The 19,384-nt window shown below is 41.0% G+C and overlaps 1 long non-coding RNA gene across 1 annotated transcript in view; it reads left to right on the top strand.

Annotated features, from left to right (window-relative positions):
* Positions 1-19,384, top strand: part of LOC103280972 (uncharacterized) — a 214,086-nt gene that overhangs the window by 69,245 nt on the left and 125,457 nt on the right. The window contains exon 2 of the long non-coding RNA XR_507540.3: positions 8,590-8,852. This is a non-coding gene — a long non-coding RNA (uncharacterized LOC103280972). The remainder of the gene's footprint in view (positions 1-8,589; positions 8,853-19,384) is intronic.

Below are 19,384 nucleotides of genomic sequence, written 5' to 3' on the forward strand. Positions count from 1 at the left end.
TGGCCCGTGACTTTTGAAAAATAATTCATTGCTTGTTATTGGTTGCTTAAAAAAAAGGAAATTGCCGCTATTCCTTATTATTGAAAGAGCAGTGTGCTGTGCTACTTGGTGGCAGATATTACTTTCAAATACGTTTTTTATTACTGTAAAAATAAACTTAAACGCAAAGTCATCCCAAATGCTCCAAGCTGACTCTCCAAAAGCAACAACTAAATGCCACTAATTACTAATTATGCTGAAAATTTAGGCTCAGATCTTGTACTTAGAGATGTAAATCTGGTACACAGTGACATCTTGATAGCTATGTTTCTGATGTTATTGGGAGAGTTTTTTTTAACAAGGGAATGGGAGATTTTTGTCGTTACCGAGTTGGAAAAGAGTTCTACCTTGACCCAGGAAAGAATGCTACGGGAACATGGCTATACAGCCCCCAAAAACCCACAGCAACCTCTTGAGAAACTGTTCAAAATCAAGCTCATAACTAGACTGGGAGAATTTATCCCCTTTTCTCTCCATTCCTATCAATTCAAAGACATCTGTGTTAGTTGAACATCAGTATGCAAAGGGATCTTGTTGCACCTTTGAGACTAGTTGGGAGAAAAGACTTGGGTAGCCTAAGCTTTCAGAGACTTAAGTCTAAAGCTTCTGCTCCCAAGGTCTTTCTCGCCGTTGGTCTCAATGGTGCTGCGAGATCCCTTTGCATAATGACATTCCTGCCAACCTATCGGGAGGATTTCCGTTAAGCTTCGGGGATATACGAAAATGTGAGAATAGTTTCAGGTCATCCCTTCTCATTAAAATGTCCCAGTGGCCCAATTCTGCAAGACTGTCCGTCCAAGAAGCAAGCCACCCTTATAGTTGTGTTGTCGAAGGCTTTCATGGCCGGGATCCCAGGGTTGTTGTATGTCTTTCGGGCTGTGTGGCCATGTTCCAGAAGTATTCTCTCCTGACGTTTCGCCCACATCTATGGCAGGTGTCCTCAGAGGTTGTGAGGTATGGATAAACTAAGTAAGGAAAGGAAAGAATATATATCTGTGGAGAGTCCAGGATGTGGCAAGAGTCCTTTGTCACTGGGAAGCCAGCATTAACGTTTCAGTTAATCACCCTAATTAGCATTAGAAAGGTTTTGTCTCTCGCCTGGGGGCATCCTTTGTTCAGTCATTAACTGCCCTCTGCCCTCAGAGTGTTGGTTCCCATCTATTGTTTTGATTTTAGAGTTTTTTAATACTGGTAGCCAGATTTTGTTCATTTTCATGGTTTCTTCCTTTCTGTTGAAGTTGTCCACATGCTTGTGGATTTCAATGGCTTCTCTATGTAGTCTGACATGATAGCTGTTGGAATGGTCCAGCATTTCTGTGTTCTCAAATAATATCCTGTGTCCAGGTTGGTTCATCTACCGGATACCATGCAGCTATGGACAAGTATACATAGGGACCACCAAACTCAACGCCCAAACAAGAGTCAAAGAACATGAAAGGCACTGCAGACTAATTCAACCAGAGAAATCAGCAATAGCAGAGCACTTGACCTGGACACAGGATATTATTTGAGAACACAGAAATGCTGGACCATTCCAACTATCATGTCAGACTACACAGAGAAGCCATTGAAATCCACAAGCATGTGGACAACTTCAACAGAAAGGAAGAAACCATGAAAATGAACAAAATCTGGCTACCAGTATTTAAAAAAACCCTCTAAAATCAAAACAGTGGATGGGACCCAACACTCTGAGGGCAGAGCACAGCTAATGACTAACAAAGGTACCCCCAGGCAAGAGACAAAACCTTTCCAATGCTAATTAGGGTGATTAACTGAAACATTAATGCTGGCTTCCCAGTGACAAAGGACTCTTGCCACACCCTGGACTCTCCACAGATATATATTCTTTCCTTTCCTTACTTAGTTTATCCATACCTCACAACCTCTGAGGATGCCTGCCATAGATGTGGGTGAAACGTCAGGAGAGAATACTTCTGGAACATGGCCACACAGCCCGAAAGACATACAACAACCCTCTGATCCTTATAGTTGTCTTAATTTGAATCATTATGTTCAGAATGAGGAAAAATGGGGAACATAGGAGGCCTTTTTTAAAAAACACTATAATTGAGTTCAAAGTGGATAATCTGGATTTTATATGGCCTAGGAATCTCTGTGCTCTCCAGCACAACATAGAGTTGCACTGAAGGACCTAGAAATGCCTAGAGAGAACATTTTCATCAAAACTGAGAAAATTTACAAAAGTCACACGTGGCTTACAGACTACATATTGCCCATAATCTTTTGAGGGAATCTGGGAACTGTAGTCCAAAAAAGTAACATATAATTCCTCCTCCTGCCTGTCCTAGATGTAGTGATGGCCTAGATGTGAGTTAGCAATTTGAGCCTCAGTCCAGACAAAGTTAGATTGTAGACAACTGAATTCAGGATTCATAACATACCTCGAACTCTACTTTTTCTGCTCTTGGATTAAAAATTGCTTCTAGGTTGCCAAGAATGCTTTAATTCAGCTTTGGCTGGAATGTCAGCTACATCTTTGCTCAGCTACATCTTTGCTACATCTGCCTTAGTCCCAAATTCATGACTGCCATAAGTACTATCTGGAGAAGCACTTTTCATGAATGCCACATCAACCTTATAGTTGCCTTCAAAGGGCCATTTGTAATTGTAAGTAAAGGAGAATAATGATTCGATCAGAGTTGGACAGTCTTATCTTAAATTTGAGCTTGATGTCAATATTCAAAAACATTTAACCTACTGATGCCTCAATTCATGTAATTTTATTGGTATCTATTTTTTTGTGGTAAAATTAGGTGCCTCGGCTTATATTCGGGTCCAAAATTACCAATGTAATTTTATTGGTATCTATTTTTATTTCTGAAATTTACCACTCTCGGCTTATACTGGAGTCAATGTTTTCCCAGTTATTTTGTAGTAAAATTAGGCGTCTCAGCTTATATTCGGGTCGGCTTATACTCGAGTATATACGGTAGTTGTTGTTCTATTTCCCGATAACATTTATTTATCATTACCTTCCACTGATGCTGGATTGACACTACCATATAATTCAGTTTGGACTCGTATAATGCAATTCAGTGCAGTCAAACTTCATTAGATGGGTCCACACTAGGCAGAAAATCCCACAACTTCTTCTTTGAACTGGATTATCTGAGTCCACACTGCCATATATTCCAGTTCAAAGCAGAAAATACAGGATTTTATTCAGCTGTGTGGAAGGGGCCTCATTAGCCAATGAGCCAGGGCTCTTCCACACAACCATATAACCCAGAATATGAAGGCAGATAATCCACAATATCTGCTTTGAACTGGGTTATCTGAGTCCACATTGTCATGTAATCCAGTTCAATGTTGATTTTATACAACTGTGTGGAAGGGCCTCCAGTGTTATTTATTTATTTATTTATTTATTTATTTATTTATTTAAAACACTTATATTCGGCTCTTCTCACCCCGAAGGGCGGAGCACAACATATATACGGCAAATATTAAATGCAGGAACATAAAATAAACCATAAAAGGTAAAGGTAAAGGTTTCCCCTGATGTTAAGTCCAGTCATGTCTGACTCTGTCCATCTTTGATCAAATCATTATTCTCATCTTCTTCAATCTAATTGTGCTTATGTATCCTTTTAATAATAACAGAGTAAAATAATACATGTAATAATAATAATAATAATAATAATAATAATAATAAATACAGGAAAATAATACATGTAATAATAAATAGAGTAAAATAATAAATGCAATAATAATAAGATCAGAGTGAAATAATAAATGTATTATTATTAATAATAATAGAGTAAAATAAATGTAATAGTAGCAACAATAATAGAGAAAAATAATAAATGTACCATATATTCTCGAGTATGAGCTGACCCAAATATGAGCCAACCAGGACCCTCACCCGAGTATAAGGCAAGGGGGGCTTTCTCAGTCTTAAAAAGAGAGCTGAAAAACTAAGCTTATACTCGAGTATTGATGAGGAACTGAAAAATATGGATTTTTAGACATATATTGTATGCACATTAGAAGCAGTGAAATGTAGAAAAATCAGATACTGTGTTAAATTTTAGTGATGCACAAGCTGACAGGACAAGCTGGGAGAAGGGGGGGGGCAGTTTTCTATACATTCCAGTGTGAATTGGTTCCTAGTACAGCTTGACAGGTCAAGAGTGGCCTCTTGATGGATCTCTCTTTTGGTGTCTGTGACTTGCTACACGCTTTTAAGAGTACTTAAGATAGGAAAATGCTGATTGTGCATATTTATGCCCATGTATGTAAGCATGTGAAGTGACGTACTAATGATGAGATGTATGTAGAAGCATGTTCTTTGTCTGAAAATGTATAAAAGGCAACACCTTGATCGTCTCTCTGGTTTGCTTTTTGGAAGAGATTCCACTTCCAGAGACTCAGCTGAAATAATAAACCAGACTTTTTGGCCTCTCAGAAGGATCTCTCTTGAGTTCATAGAATCATAGAATCATAGAATAGTAGAGTTGGAAGAGACCACATGGGCCATCTAGTCCAACCCCCTGCTAAGAAGCAGGAAATCGCATTCAAAGCACCCCCGACAGATGGCCATCCAGCCTCTGCTTAAAAGCCTCCAAAGAAGGAGCCTCCACCACAGGCCCGGGGAGAGAGTTCCACTGTCGAACAGCCCTCACAGTGAGGAAGTTCTTCCTGATGTTCAGGTGGAATCTCCTTTCCTGTAGTTTGAAGCCATTGTTCCGTGTCCTAGTCTGCAGGGCAGCAGAAAACAAGCTTGCTCCCTCCTCCCTATGACTTCCCTTCACGTATTTGTACATGGCTATCATGTCTCCTCTCAGCCTTCTCTTCTGCAGGCTAAACGTGCCCAGCTCTTTAAGCCGCTCCTCATAGGGCTTGTTCTCCAGACCCTTAATCATTTTAGTCGCCCTCCTCTGGACGCTTTCCAGCTTGTCAATATCTCCCTTCAACTGTGGTGCCCAAAATTGGACGCAGTGTGATTCCAGGTGTGGTCTGACCAAGGCAGAATAGAGGGGGAGCATAACTTCCCTGGATCTAGACGCTATTCCCCTATTGATGCAGGCCAGAATCCCATTGGCTTTTTTAGCTGCCGCATCACATTGTTGGCTCATATTTAACTTGTTGTCCACGAGGACTCCAAGGTCTTTTTCGCACACACTGCTGTCAAGCCAGGCGTCCCCCATTCTGTATCTTTGATTTCCATTTTTTCTGCCGAAGTGAAGTATCTTGCATTTGTCCCTGTTGAACTTCATTTTGTTAGTTTTGGCCCATCTCTCTAGTCTGTCAAGATCGTTTTGAATTCTGCTCCTGTCTTCTGGAGTGTTAGCTATCCCTCCCAGTTTTGTGTCGTCTGCAAAGTTGATGATCGTGCCTTCTAACCCTTCGTCTAAGTCGTTAATAAAGATCCTGAACAGAACCGGGCCCAGGACGGAGCCCTGCGGCACTCCACTTGTCACTTCTTTCCATGATGAAGACGACGCATTGGTGAGCACCCTTTGGGTTCGTTCGCTTAGCCAATTACAGATCCACCTAACCGTAGTTTTGTCTAGCCCACATTTTACTAGTTTGTTTACCAGAAGGTCGTGGGGGACTTTGTCGAAGGCCTTACTGAAATCCAGGTACGCTACATCCACAGCATTCCCTGTATCGACCCAACTCGTAACTCTATCGAAAAAAGAGATCAGATTAGTCTGGCATGACTTGTTTTTGGTAAATCCGTGTTGTTGAAGGGAGTTATCTCTCCCTTCATCTACAACAGTATATACAGTAATTTATGACACCACAAGGAAAGGAATGAGGGAGTACTACCATCAAGGACTCGGTGTCACAAGTGGACGGTGAAGCGTCAGCTCCCTCTGTGTCTAGAATCGAGCATATACTCATGTAGCCGGAAGCTGGAAAATGTTAAATTGCCTCTCAATCTATATGTCTAATGGCATTGAATGTTTGCTATGTAGATGTATGCGTAGTAATCTGCTCAGGGCAGAATATAAATACTGCAAATGAATAAATAAATAAATAAAGTAATCTCCTTCCCTAGTAGAGAATGCCAGTCACTACCATTATGCCTCTGAACTAAAACTAACCTGGTCTGGGATCCTTTTGCTTTTGCCGACGCAATGCAAGTGCGCTCTCCCTGGCCAAAGTGCTGTTCTAAGCGGAACTAAGGTTTAGCCGACTCGATCTTATTTGTCTGCTGCGGCTCTTTTCTTTGGCATTAGGAATAATAAACATAAAAATCACTGAAACGTCAAAGAGCTTCTTGTATTATGAGCTTCATTGCTAATTATGTTTAATGCATTTCCAGATACAGTGGAGAGGCGCCGTGTTCTGTCATGGGCATTTCTATTGATCTTCTGTCATTTCAGTTGCAGCTGAATTCTAGTTGCTTGTTAGTGTATTAGGGACACTCGTGTTGCTCTCAGACAGGGATTTTTTTTTTTTAAAAAGAAACTCAACAAAACAGAGAAACTTCCACATTAAACCACAGAAAAACTAGCTATTGGCAAAGTACATGTTTCTTTCATTGTCTCCCTGTTCTTTCTCTGCCTTTATCTAAAATATGCATCATGGGGAAAAGAGGGTAACAGTAATTTTTGTAGAATTTGTGTATGTGTGCAACGTGAATATTTTATAACAAAACCTTTCCCCATGCCAGAATCCTGCTTTCCTTTTATTGTGGAATGGGTTCAGATAATGACATGGCTATTGTTTTATTTACAAGCGGGCAACAAAAATGGGCAACAGAGATTAACATCACATGGAGAAATTGGCCATTTTGCCCATCTCTATGTGGGAAATTTAAAAAATGTTGATTGCCAACCGGCTTAGGAGTTGTTGGAAAAAACAACACTATAGAAACGGCAAAATACTCCACCTCGCAGTTGAAGTTTGTGTTGTGAGAAGGCCACTTTGAGTCCCTTTTGGGGAGACTTACCGTATATACTCGAGTATAAGCCGACCCGAATCTAGGCCAAGGCACCTAATTTTACTACAAAAACTGGGAAAACTTATTGAGTCGAGTATAAGACGAGGGTGGGAAATGCAGCAGCTACGGGTCAATTTCAAAAATAAAAATAGATATTAATAAAATTGCATTATTTGGGACATCAGTAGGTTAAATGTTTTTGAATCTATCTATATATAAAAGGGTAATGAAATTTCGGCCTAGGACAAAACAACAAAACTACACATCCCAGAAACACTAAACTTGGCAGCACAACCCCTCTTCCATGCCTCTACGTTCATACGACAAAAAGCTCCATCTACTCCAGAAAACAGCCAGGCTTTGAGACTACAAGGCTATTCACTGTTATTCCACCTGGCCAACAAAGGATTCCCATAAGCCACAGCAACGCATGGCCGGGCAAAGCTAGTATTTATGTAAAACTGTAATTTAAGATAATAATAAGACTTTAATAAGATAAGACTGTCCAACTCTGAATACCTATATACTCAAGTATAAGCTGACCTGAATAGAAGCCAACCAGGACCCTCACTCGAGTATAAGCCGAGGGGAGCTTTTTCAGCTCTTAAAAAGGGCTGAAAAACTAGGCTTATACTCGAGTATATACAGTACTTACAGTATTTTGTGTCAAAAACATTGCATAAAGATAATATGTTTAAAACTGATAAATGAAAGGGATCACAAGCTGCTATATAGGTTTAGACCAAAAACGGGCAACAGCGACTGCATTGTCTGTAGCTTTAAACAGTTCTTCCTCTGTGCATGAGGCAGGGCATGGTGGGCAAGCATACAGATGCGGAGTAGTTTGTTCTGCTCCATAATTGCACAAGGTGGAGGATTCTTCTAGGTCAGGGGTCTCCAAATTAAGGTCCATGGGCCGGATGTGGCCCTCCAAGGTCATTGATCTGCCCCTGTCCTAAACTTTAGACTTAGAGTTGACCTAAATCTGAAACGACTTGAAGGCACACAACAACAACAATCCTAAATTAGGTGCCGAGGCACCTAATTTTACCACACAAAATCTGGGAAAACATTGACTCCAGAAAATCGCACAGACAGACTACAAACAGAGGCACAACTATGTGGCCCAAATAACTCATTGAAACTTATGCCTCAAGTACCACCTCCCAGCAGCAAAGAACTGGTGGAATCACAAACCTGCAAAAGTAGTGGAAAATGAGCACGCAAAGATATTGTGGGAAGTATAGACAGTAAAGGTAAAGGTTTCCCCTGACATTAAGTCCAGTCATGTCTGACTCTGGGGGTTGGTGCTCATCTCCATTTCTAAGCCGAAGAGCAGGTGTTGTCCGTAGACACCTCCAAAGTCATGTGGCTGACATGACTGCATGGAGCACTGTTACCTTCCCACTGGAGCAGTACCTATTGATCTACTCACATTGGCATGTTTTCGAACTGCTAGGTTGGCAGGAGCTGGAGCTAACAGCGCAGGGTGCTCACGTTGCTCCCGGGGTTTGAACCTGGGATATATACAGTATATACAATATATTATAGAAATCCCTCAAACACCCCTTTCCCCGTCTACATGTGTCTGTGTGTGCATTTACTTACTGAGTAACTATTTCTTATTTCAGCTCCTGCTTGTCCTTGGGGCTGCATGGCATTGATTTTGATGGGACGGAACCGATCATGCCAGCATCCTTCTTCATCTCTTTGGCATGGCTCTTCCACCCTCTCAGCAACAGCACATGAGAAATGATGCTCTTTAGCTTCTCATCGAGAGGAACCTATTAACATTCAGCTGTACGTCGCAAGACTGGCATCCAGTTTTTCCCGGGATGCATTGTGAGAGGAATGGAGCCCGCTTGAGCAATAGATCTGCTGCATTAACTTGCAGGTAATGATCCCGCTGCTCCCTAATTATCATATCCAAGCCATCACTGGGTCTATTTGCATTGTGGTGCACACCGTATATGGGGGCACTTGGTTGAGTAATGATTTCCTTGGCACTGTTGCGAAAACCTGTGATAGCAGCAATTTACAAGTTGATCAGCACAATTGGCGGGTTGTGCTGAATTGATCAAAATATTTGTGTATGGTTTTATTCCTTTGTGGTTCATAACAATGCCATTTAATACCAGACCAACAGCATATTCAATCTTGAGCATTCAGATATCATGCAGCAAAGCCCGAGCTTGATTGTAAGAACATGGAAAATAATAATAATAATAATAATAATAATAATAATAATAATAATAATAATAATAATAAGTGCAGGTGGTCCCGGTGGTGATGGGCACATTGGGTGCCGTACCAAAAGATCTCAGCCGGTATTTGGAAACAATAGACATTGACAAAACTACGATCTGCCAACTGCAAAAGGCCACCCTGCTGGGATCTGCGCGCATCATCCAAAAATACATCACACAGTCCTAGGCACTTGGGAAGTGTTTGACTTGTGATTTTGTGAAACGAAATCCAGCATATCTATCTTGTTTGCTGTGTCATACAACGTCGTTGTGTCAATAATAATAATAATAATAGACATAATAATAATAATAATAATAATAATAATAATAATAATAATAATAGACATTGACAAAATTACGATCTGCCAGCTGCAAAAGGCCACCCTGCTGGGATCTGCGCGCATCATCCGAAAACACATCACACAGTCCTAGACACTTGGGAAGTGTTCGACTTGTGATTTTGTGATATGAAATCCAGCATATCTATCTTGTTTGCTGTGTCATAATAAAATAATAATAATAATAATAATAATAATAATAATAATAATGATAATAATAATTTTATTCTTATACCCCGCCCCATCTCCCCGAAGGGACTCGGGGCGGCTTACATGGGGCCGAGCCCAGACCCGACAATATAAAAACAGAACAATAAACAGATCAATAAACAACAAAAAACATCAAGTAATGATAAAAACAGTCATAAAAATCACAAAGAAAAATAAAATTATAAAATCATGGGTTGAATTCAAAGGATCTGGGCCAAAGTGCAAAATATGTCGAAGTCATCAGAAAGTTTATTTACTGAGACCATTGGTTCACCTAGCCTAGTACAGTAGAGTCTCGCTTATCCAACGTAAACGGGCCGGCAGAATGTTGGATAAGCGAATATCTTGGATAATAAGGAGAGATTAAGGAAAAGCCTATTAAACATCAAATTAGGTTATGATTTTACAAATTAAGCACCAAAACATCATGTTATACAACAAATTTGACAGAAAAAGTAGTTCAATACGCAGTAATGCTACGTAGTAATTACTTTATTTACGAATTTAGCACCAAAATATCACAATGTATTGAAAACATTGACTCCAAAAATGCGTTGGATAATCCAGAACATTGGATAAGCGAGTGTTGGATAAGTGAGACTCTACTGTATTATCAATTCTGCTTTGTCTTTGCCACGATACTCCAGAGTATAATCCCAGTCTCTACAACTCCTATAAATTATGGTGAATTCTCCCCAAACCCCTCCAGTATGTTCAGTTGCTGATCAATTCCTCCATGTGCTGTGTGTCATAGGAAAGAGTTAAGGGAGAGGCAGTGGGTGGGGTCATGCAAATGGAGAAAGTAACACTGGGATGTGCTCGCTGTAACCTGCAATGTCCTGGGAGAGAGTGACTTAGTGAGTCCACAGCACTGGGAACTATAGCTTGTGTGTGGAGGCTGGAGGCTGTGTGTGTGAGTGGACACTTGTGCCATACACAGATTTTCACTTTTATTAGGTGTATAGATGGTAGACAATTAAGACCAGGGCAAAAGAGCATCTAGACTCCAGATTGTGGCACATCCCTGAAGCCCTTTCACACTATAGTTGTCCTTGTGCCGTCGCGCCTGAGGCTATAACTCTTAACGAAAGAGGCATGGACGTGACATCTTTCCCCAGGGGATTGCTTCTTGCCCTCCTTTAGGGAAACTGGAACTCCCAAGGACCAAAACACTGTAGATAACTCAAAACTGGTTTCAATGTTCACAAAAGGTTATCCCAATAAGCTGGAAGTTTCAAAGGGGTAAAGAAAAATATACATTACAGTCTTTGGTTGTCTTAAGTCCAAGGAGCTCTGCAGCTGAGAAGCTTTTCCAGGTCCCTCTTTCTCAAAGGCTGTGAATGCCAGAGCAATCCTCAGCCTCAGTCCAAATGGTTTATGTTTGAAGACACAGTCTTCCTCTGGTGCCAAAGAACTGATTTGAAGGCGCTTGAGACTCCTCAACGTTGTCCAGGTTGGCCCTGGACATGAAGCATAAGTCTCAAGGGTAAGAACCCCAGAATTGGTGCCTGAGAGGTAACTTAATCAAGGGCTTTTAGAGCCAAGTTTCTCTCTCACGTCCATCTGGTAGAAAGCTTGATGGTGGAATGAAAGGAGGAAACACTGTCCTACTCCAGGAAGAGGTGGAGCCAAACAATTGAGATGAGGAACCAATCTAACTGGTGCAAACAACATTGATTGACAGCTATAAATAACCAATCAATCCAACTACATTTACAGGGTAAAGGCAAAATCAGGCATGATACAATTCAAATCTTGCAACTTACAGTTCGACATATAGATGATGCCACTCGCGCCATCACAGTCCTTCCACATTTTATGGGGCAATAGTACAGTTGTGTCTCCACATGTGTGGTTATGACTTTTGCAGATATTATTGTTCACAGATTTGATTAAAACGTTCTCTCTAGGAATATCTAGGCAGTCCAGTGTGATTCTATGGTCAACTTCATCAAGGTACACTGGAGGAGGTCCAAGAGATTTCTGGAAATAGCCTTCCTCTAGCAATCTTTTAAGTCCTTCCGTGGAAGGTGACCACAGAGTCATGCTGAAAGATACAGAAATTCTCTAAAAGGCATTGGCCAAGGTAAAGGTTGACTCCATTGCAACCTATTAGCGATTCTTGGAATGGACTCACACTTCCAGTGGGGACTGCATTATGATACCAATCACTTGGTTAAGCTCGTGGCAACCAGAAGTGTGCCTTGAACCTGTGGAGGGAATGGAAAGCCAAGCTGTGCATTTGCATCTGCTTAACAAGCTTTCTTTCTCATTCTGAAGGTTTCTGACTGCCTCTGCATCCCCTGCTGTTTATATAGCAAGTAGGCTGTGAATCATCTTTCCCCCCCTCCTGCGTTAAAATGGGCAAAATACATTTTCTGTTCTCAAAAGAATAGATTGTTTACTGATGATGATCACTGAACTGAGCTTTGCTATTTTCGTGTTGCACTGGGGGCTTGAAGTGGAATCTCCCTCAAAACGAATGGGTGTCGGGAATATAATGTAGTCTGGTTTACAAGGACTAAGCATACGAAGTCCAGGGAAGAGCCATAGCTGAATAGTAAAAGCACATGGCTGATATATGGAAGGTACCAGGTTCATTCATTCTGAAAATTAGGCTGTAGATCATAGGAAAACTCACACCTTGGAGAACCTGCACCTAGGAATGTAGACAATACTGAACTTGCTGGACTAAGACTCTCACTTAGGACTTCATCACACGAGGAAGGGAAACAATTGCATAACGTTCTACGCGTTCTGCTGTTGGACTGCTTTCTCCATGTGATTATCCTGTCAATAACTCCAGTTGAGTGAAACAGTGTGTAAACAGTGCAGTAAATAATAATAATAATAATAATAATAATAATAATAATAATAATCAAGAAAACTCATGACCATTGATCATTCACTGCACCCTCGCAGTGATGTTGACCGGCTGTATCTGCCTAGAAGATCTGGTGACAGAGGACTCTTACAAGTAAAACAAGCAGTCAAAGAAGAAGAACATGCCCTGGCAGAATATGTAAAGCAAAGTGAAGAACCTGCTTTGATTGAAGTCAAAAATCAGAAACTCCTCAAAGCACAGCAGACAAAAAACCAGTACAAGAAAACCGCACTACAAACTAGAGCTGACAGCTGGCACAACAAAACATTGCATGGAAAGTTCCTTGAAAAAATTGAAGGAAAAGCTGATAAGGAGAAGACCTGGCTCTGGCTCACAAATGGGACCCTGAAGAAGGAGACAGAAGGCCTGATCCTTGCAGCCCAGGAGCAAGCCGTCAGAACAAAGGCAATTAAGGCCAAGATCGAAAAATCAAACAATGAGCCAAAATGCAGATTGTGCAAGGAAACCGACGAAACCATTGATCATATTCTCAGCTGCTGTAAGAAAATCGCACAGACCGACTACAAACAGAGGCACAACTATGTGGCCCAAATGATTCATTGGAACTTATGCTTCAAGTACCACCTCCCAGCAGCAAAGAACTGGTGGGATCACAAACCTGCAAAGGTACTGGAAAATGAACATGCAAAGATACTGTGGGACTTCTGAATCCAGACTGACAAAGTTCTGGAACACAACACACCAGACATCACAGTTGTGAAAAAGAAAAAGGTTTGGATCATTGATGTTGCCATCCCAGGTGACAGTCGCATTGACGAAAAACAACAGGAAAAACTCAGCCGCTATAAACTGCAATATCAAAACATTTATTAAAAAAAAAACAATTTCTTAAATTGCTGCACACAGTCATCACTTTCTGCCACTCACATAGTACTATTTGAACCCTACTGAGTTCTGCATGGTTTGTTCTCCAAACAAGAGCAAACAAGCTGTCTCTTATTTTCTCTTTTGAGTAGTAAAGCAAGGGATCCCTCCAGTATCTATTTATGCAAGGCGTCCCTGACCTGGTTGTTTCATGTCACGTGGGCATATTGTTAGTTTTAGATGCAAAGCTTGCTAGAACATGTTGCACTGTTATTCTTTTTTTGTGGTGTAATAATTCCATGTGATTTCTGCCTCTGGTACCAAATATTCAGCTAACGCCCAGGGGAACATCATAATGTAGAAATGTATATTTCTACATGATATTATTTATTTCCATTGTCTCCTTTCTCCCAACCCCAAACTTTGTGAATAAGGCTTTGAAGCTGCTAGGCCATTCAATGCTAATAAAGGTGGCCAATTGCAACATTCACACTTGCCTCAAACAGACAAGAGTTTTTTCTCCTACCTTGGACATTCCACAGATATATAAACCCCACTTGTCTAGTTTCCAACAGACCTCACAACCTCTGAGGCTGCCTGCCATAGATGTGGGTGAAACGTCAGGAGAGAATACTTCTGAAATATGGCCATACAATCTGGAAAACTCACAGCAACCTTTTGTGAATAAGACAAATAGATATTGCTGTCGATCAGTGTAAAATTGACTCATCATCCAATAAACGACAAATGGATTGTATATTGTCACTCAATATTGTATATTGAGCCCCCGGTGGTGCAGTGTGTTAAAGCGCTGAGCTGCTGAACTTGCAGATTGAAAGGTCGCAGGTTCAAATTCGGGGAGAGGAGTGAGCATACACTGTTAGCCCCAGCTTCTGCCAGCTTAGCAGTTCGAAATCAAGCAAATGTGAGTAGATTAATAGGTACTGCTTTGGCGGGAAGGTAATGGTGCTCCATGTTAAAGCGCTGCGCTGCTGAATTTGCAGATTGAAAGGTAGCAGGTTCAAATTCGGGGAGCGGAGTGAGCATACACTGTTAGCCCCAGCTTCTGCCAGCCTAGCAGTTCGAAATCAAGCAAATGTGAGTAGATCAATAGGTACCACTCTGGCGGGAAGGTAATGGTGCTCCATGCAGTCATGCCAGTCACATGACCTAGGAGGTGTCTACGGACAACGCCGGCTCTTCGGCTTAGAAATAGGGATGAGCACCAACTGCCAGAGTCGGACACGACTGGACTTAATGTCAAGGGAAAATCTTTACCTTTACTATTGTTGTCACTTACAAAAAACACACAAGGTTTTTGAACAGAGGTTGGGTTAAATCTATTGATATCTATTTTATTGATATTGATGTTTTATTGTTGGTATAATTGTTTTATCATTTTATTGTTGTATGTTTTCGGGCTTGGTCCCCATGTAAGCCGCTCCGAGTCCCCATTGGGGAGATAGGGCGGGATATAAAAATAAAGTTATTATTATTATTATTATTATTATTATTATTATTATTATTATTATTATTAAATCTAGAGTTCACACAAGTAGCACAAGTGAGAAAGATCTCTCAGATTTCTTCAGATTTATCCTCTTTGATTTCAGCCCTCGCTAATCCCATTTTATATGTCAGCTTTTGCGATCAAGCTATAAATCACGGTCTGTTTATTCACTCACTGCAAGTCCCACCTTGAGCATTGCTACTCGAGCTATGGCAAGATCGACTGCAATGAGATTCTGCATTGCGGACCGAAAAGGCATAGAAAGGAAGTCTCCCTTTTCAGAAGTTATGGAAACAATTTGAAGACTTCTCCCTCCCTCGCGCCGCCCGAAATACGGAGAACGATGTGGCACGTCTGTTTATGCGATGCTTAAGTATGCACCGGCTCTCGTTTGGAGCATGTGACTCATTTGCTCTTTCCTTCTGCAGAGAGATGCGATGAACGCCAGTCCCAATTATAGTACAACCAAACACCATCAGGTCCAGATACATTAAATTACATACCCACACAGCAAAAGTACACGTTTCAGAAACAGGCTGCCAATTGTCCGGAGAAGATTTAACTTTATGGCTTGGAAACCGATTCCAGGATTCCATTTGGAAGCTCCGCTGACATGCCACATTGCAAAAGAGCGGCACTGCGAATGTGCCCCTGCCCTCCCTTCCAAGATAGCTTAATCTATATTAAAGCACCCGAGTGTCACGATTTTCATAAATTACTCTTGCAGCCAGCCAATGGAAATTGCATCTGAGCTGCAAATATAATAGCTTGTCCTCTGTGGAAAGCCGAGAAGGACTTCCACGCACTCGGTCGTAACTAGTTGAGAAGTCCTGCCATTACGACGTGGAATATGTTCAACTCCCGAGCAACATTTTTCAAGGCTGTCAATTGGAAATGGTTTCACACTACACTCCCTCTTCTCTTCCAAAGAAAAAAATAATGTAGATTTCCCCTGCCTGAGATGGAAATCAAGGGAAGTTTGTCTTGTCTACGAGGGTTGAATGAAAAGTAATGCCTCCACCTTCGTAACTCCTCAACAGATGGCAGTCCTGGTATGTGGCAGGTACTGGCTTGTTCAGTAGATTCTCCTCTACAGTTTCATTTAACAGGAAGCCTTAGCATTGAACGGTTGTGTTGTTAAAGTGCGAAGTGTGGAGCCCTGTGCAGACAGTTGGACAATGCGACTTAAGCAACGTGCAGTCATTGAATTTTGACAGCAGAAGGTGTCACCCCAAAGGATCAATCAATCAATCACATTTTATTGATTAGCCCATTGGCCGTATCAAAACATTTAGCACATAGACATACATACAACATACAACCTGTGATACAAAAGAAGTTAAAATAAACAAGCTGTTGACAAGATCCCGTTCAGGATTCTGGCTGGCCTTTTTTTTTTTTGGCATAAAGATATAATGAAGTTTATTTGCCAAAAAATAAAAAAGAAGCCCAGAACTGAAGTAAAATACATGATTGATGAAAGAAAGAGGGGAGGTCTAGCTACACCCGATTTAAAACTATACTTTGAGGCGGCAGCACTATTGTGGGCCAAAGATTGGACAAAATTTGAAAATAGCAGAATTTTGAATCTGAAGGTAATAGACCTGAGATTAGGGTGGCACTCTTATCTCTGATATGAAAAAAAAGAAGATATAAAATAATTTCGTTTTATAAGGTCCTCAATTCTTAAGATATGGGAGAAATATATTTAAAAAGTTATACGAAAGAACTCCATTATGGATATCACCATTAGAGGCCTCCCAAAGAAGAAGAATAGGGTGGGAAAATTGGGTTAAATATAAAGATCTATTAATAATAAAAAATGGGAATTGGGCACTAAAAACACAACAGGAAATGAATAAATTAGATAAAAATATTTTCTGCTTTCAATATTATAGCATAAGGAGGGGTAGATCATGATCAGGCTTGGGAGGGAGAGTCTTGCTATAAAGCATGATTTGGGCCCATCTTAGCGTTAAAGTCTCCTCCTAAAATGACAGAAGCATTTGAGTTCTGCATTATGAGATCACCAACATACATTTCCAAATCGGATCACCCCAAAGGAGATTCATCAGAGAATGCAAGTTGTTTATTGTGATTGTGTTGATGTGAGTACTGTGCGTCGTTGGGCGAGAAAGTTTAAAGATGTTGAGATGGGAACATCTGACTTGCGTGACAAACAAAGAGTTGGATGTTGTCAGGATCTCTTCTCCCAGTTGTGCTGTGGGTAAGGTTTCCACCAGAAAAGCACCAAGACACACGCTGGTAGATTCCAACAGGTTTTATTGTACAGAATACCAGAACCTTCTCTTTAGCCCATTTATATAGGGGCTCTCACATACCAGAGGGTAATTGAGGTTTTATGGCTGGCCCGTTTTATGGCTGGCATCTGTTCTTTGTCAGCCGACTGGAGATCATGACAGATGTCCTGTGACAGCAACCATCAAGTTTCACAAGCAAAAGGTTGACAGATTGATTCAGGATGATCGTTGTATCACTCAAAGAGAAATTTCAAGCATAATTGGCATTTCACAAGAACGTGTGGGTCACATTATTGCTTTGCTTGGCTATCGGAAGATCTGTGCACAATGGGGACTGTGAGACGTTGGTTGCAGAAACAGAGTGTCGACTTCTTCTGTGACGGCTTCAGAAAACTTGTTCATTGTTGGCAGAAATGTATCCAATTGTCTGGTGATTATGTGGAAAAGTGAATAGTGGTAGTTAAAGAGCACATTCTAAGGATTATTTCTGTGTTTGATTTATTAAAATACTCCCATCCAAATCCAAGTAACAAAGGTGGAGGCATTACTTTTCATTCAACCCTCTGCTCTGTTTTGTTTCTCTCTCCTTCCACTAAATCTGAGTTTCCGTTCCCGAGCAAAAAACATCTGGAAAATGCTGGGACCCACACAATAATTTACTAATCACAAGGAAAATGGGCTGTTGCTTCAACGTACACACCCCATGTTTAGAGCAAAGTGGATTTTAAGGCACAGCTCAAGAAAGTGCAGATTCACACAGCGGCCCCAAAATTTAAATGAAACATTTGCATACGTGTGATAAAGCGCCACCGAGCGAGCTTTGCTGATTGAGGTCTTTGGAGGGCAGCGGAGATAGCAATAAATGAGACTCTGAAATAAGTCAACGGCGGGTAAGCTCAAGCCTGAGAAGCAACAGTTAAGACCTTAATCAGAAAGATTTTTCGTCGCAACCTCCGCTTTTATTTTGCCGGAAAAAATTGGCGCATAGGCCGGATCCCATAATTTTAATATACTTAGCATATTTAAAATCCTGAGCAAGGACAGGGCAAAGACATTTTGCTGCCTGAGCCCAAGAGCAATATGGTAGCCCGTTGCAAGTCTAGAAGCCAACTGTGTGGAGATTTGTAAAAGGCACCATGATGTAATGGGTTGACTGGAAAGGGATGTGTCAGCAGCTGATTGGCTGAGCGTGCCAGGAGCCAGAATTCTGATTGGCTACTGTCTCTGGCTTGCTGCTGACAGAAACGGTTTTAACTGCCATTTTCATCTGAGAGGTTTTCCATCAGAACACTCTAATGCACACCAACAAGAGATCCAAGAATCCTATAGGATGTTGTAGTAGAATCATGACACTATAACTGTGTGGTGTGTTGACAAACATGTTAAGTCACCTGAAAGAACATCAGAGTGAAAAGCTCCCTCCAGACACAACTTGGTTTTAAAATAACCTTCTTTCTACAGAGGTGAAGTTCCTCTGATCCAGGAGGCCATGTCAAGTTGCTGCTATAAATCACTACTGACCGAGAGGTCATGAGTTCGAAGCCCGGATCGGGTTAAGCCTCCGACCATAAAAGAAAAGAAAAAAAAATAGCCCCTGCTTGCTGTTGACCTAGCAGCCCCGAAAGTCAGTTGCATCTGTCAAGTAGGGAAAATTTAGGTACGCTTTATGCGGGAGGATAATTTAACTAATCTACAACACCATAAAACTGCTCACAAGGAAAAGAAGAGGAAGAACAGCCACCAATGGACGATGAAGCAACAGCTCCCCCTGTGGCCGGAATCGTGAAGCTGGAAAGATGTTAAAAATGCCTCTGTGTCTGTCTAAAACTGAATGTTGTTTGTCTGTTGGCATTGAATGTTTGCCATATATGTGTTCATTGTAATCCGCCCTGAGTCCCCTTCGGGGTGAGAAGGGCGGAATATAAATACTGTAAATAAATAAATAAATAAATAAACAACAACAATCCTAATTAACTTGACTATCTCATTGGCCAGAAGCAGGAGCACACTTCCCATTGAAATCCTGATAAATGTATGTTGGGTTAAAATTATTTTTATTTTTAAATATTGCATTGTTCTTTCATTGTTCTTGTTTTTGCACTACAAATAAGACATGTGCAGTGTGCATCGGAATTTGTTTGTATCTTTTTTT

Source organism: Anolis carolinensis, unplaced genomic scaffold (assembly GCF_035594765.1).
Source record: "Anolis carolinensis isolate JA03-04 unplaced genomic scaffold, rAnoCar3.1.pri scaffold_11, whole genome shotgun sequence".
Lineage (NCBI taxonomy): Eukaryota > Metazoa > Chordata > Lepidosauria > Squamata > Dactyloidae > Anolis > Anolis carolinensis.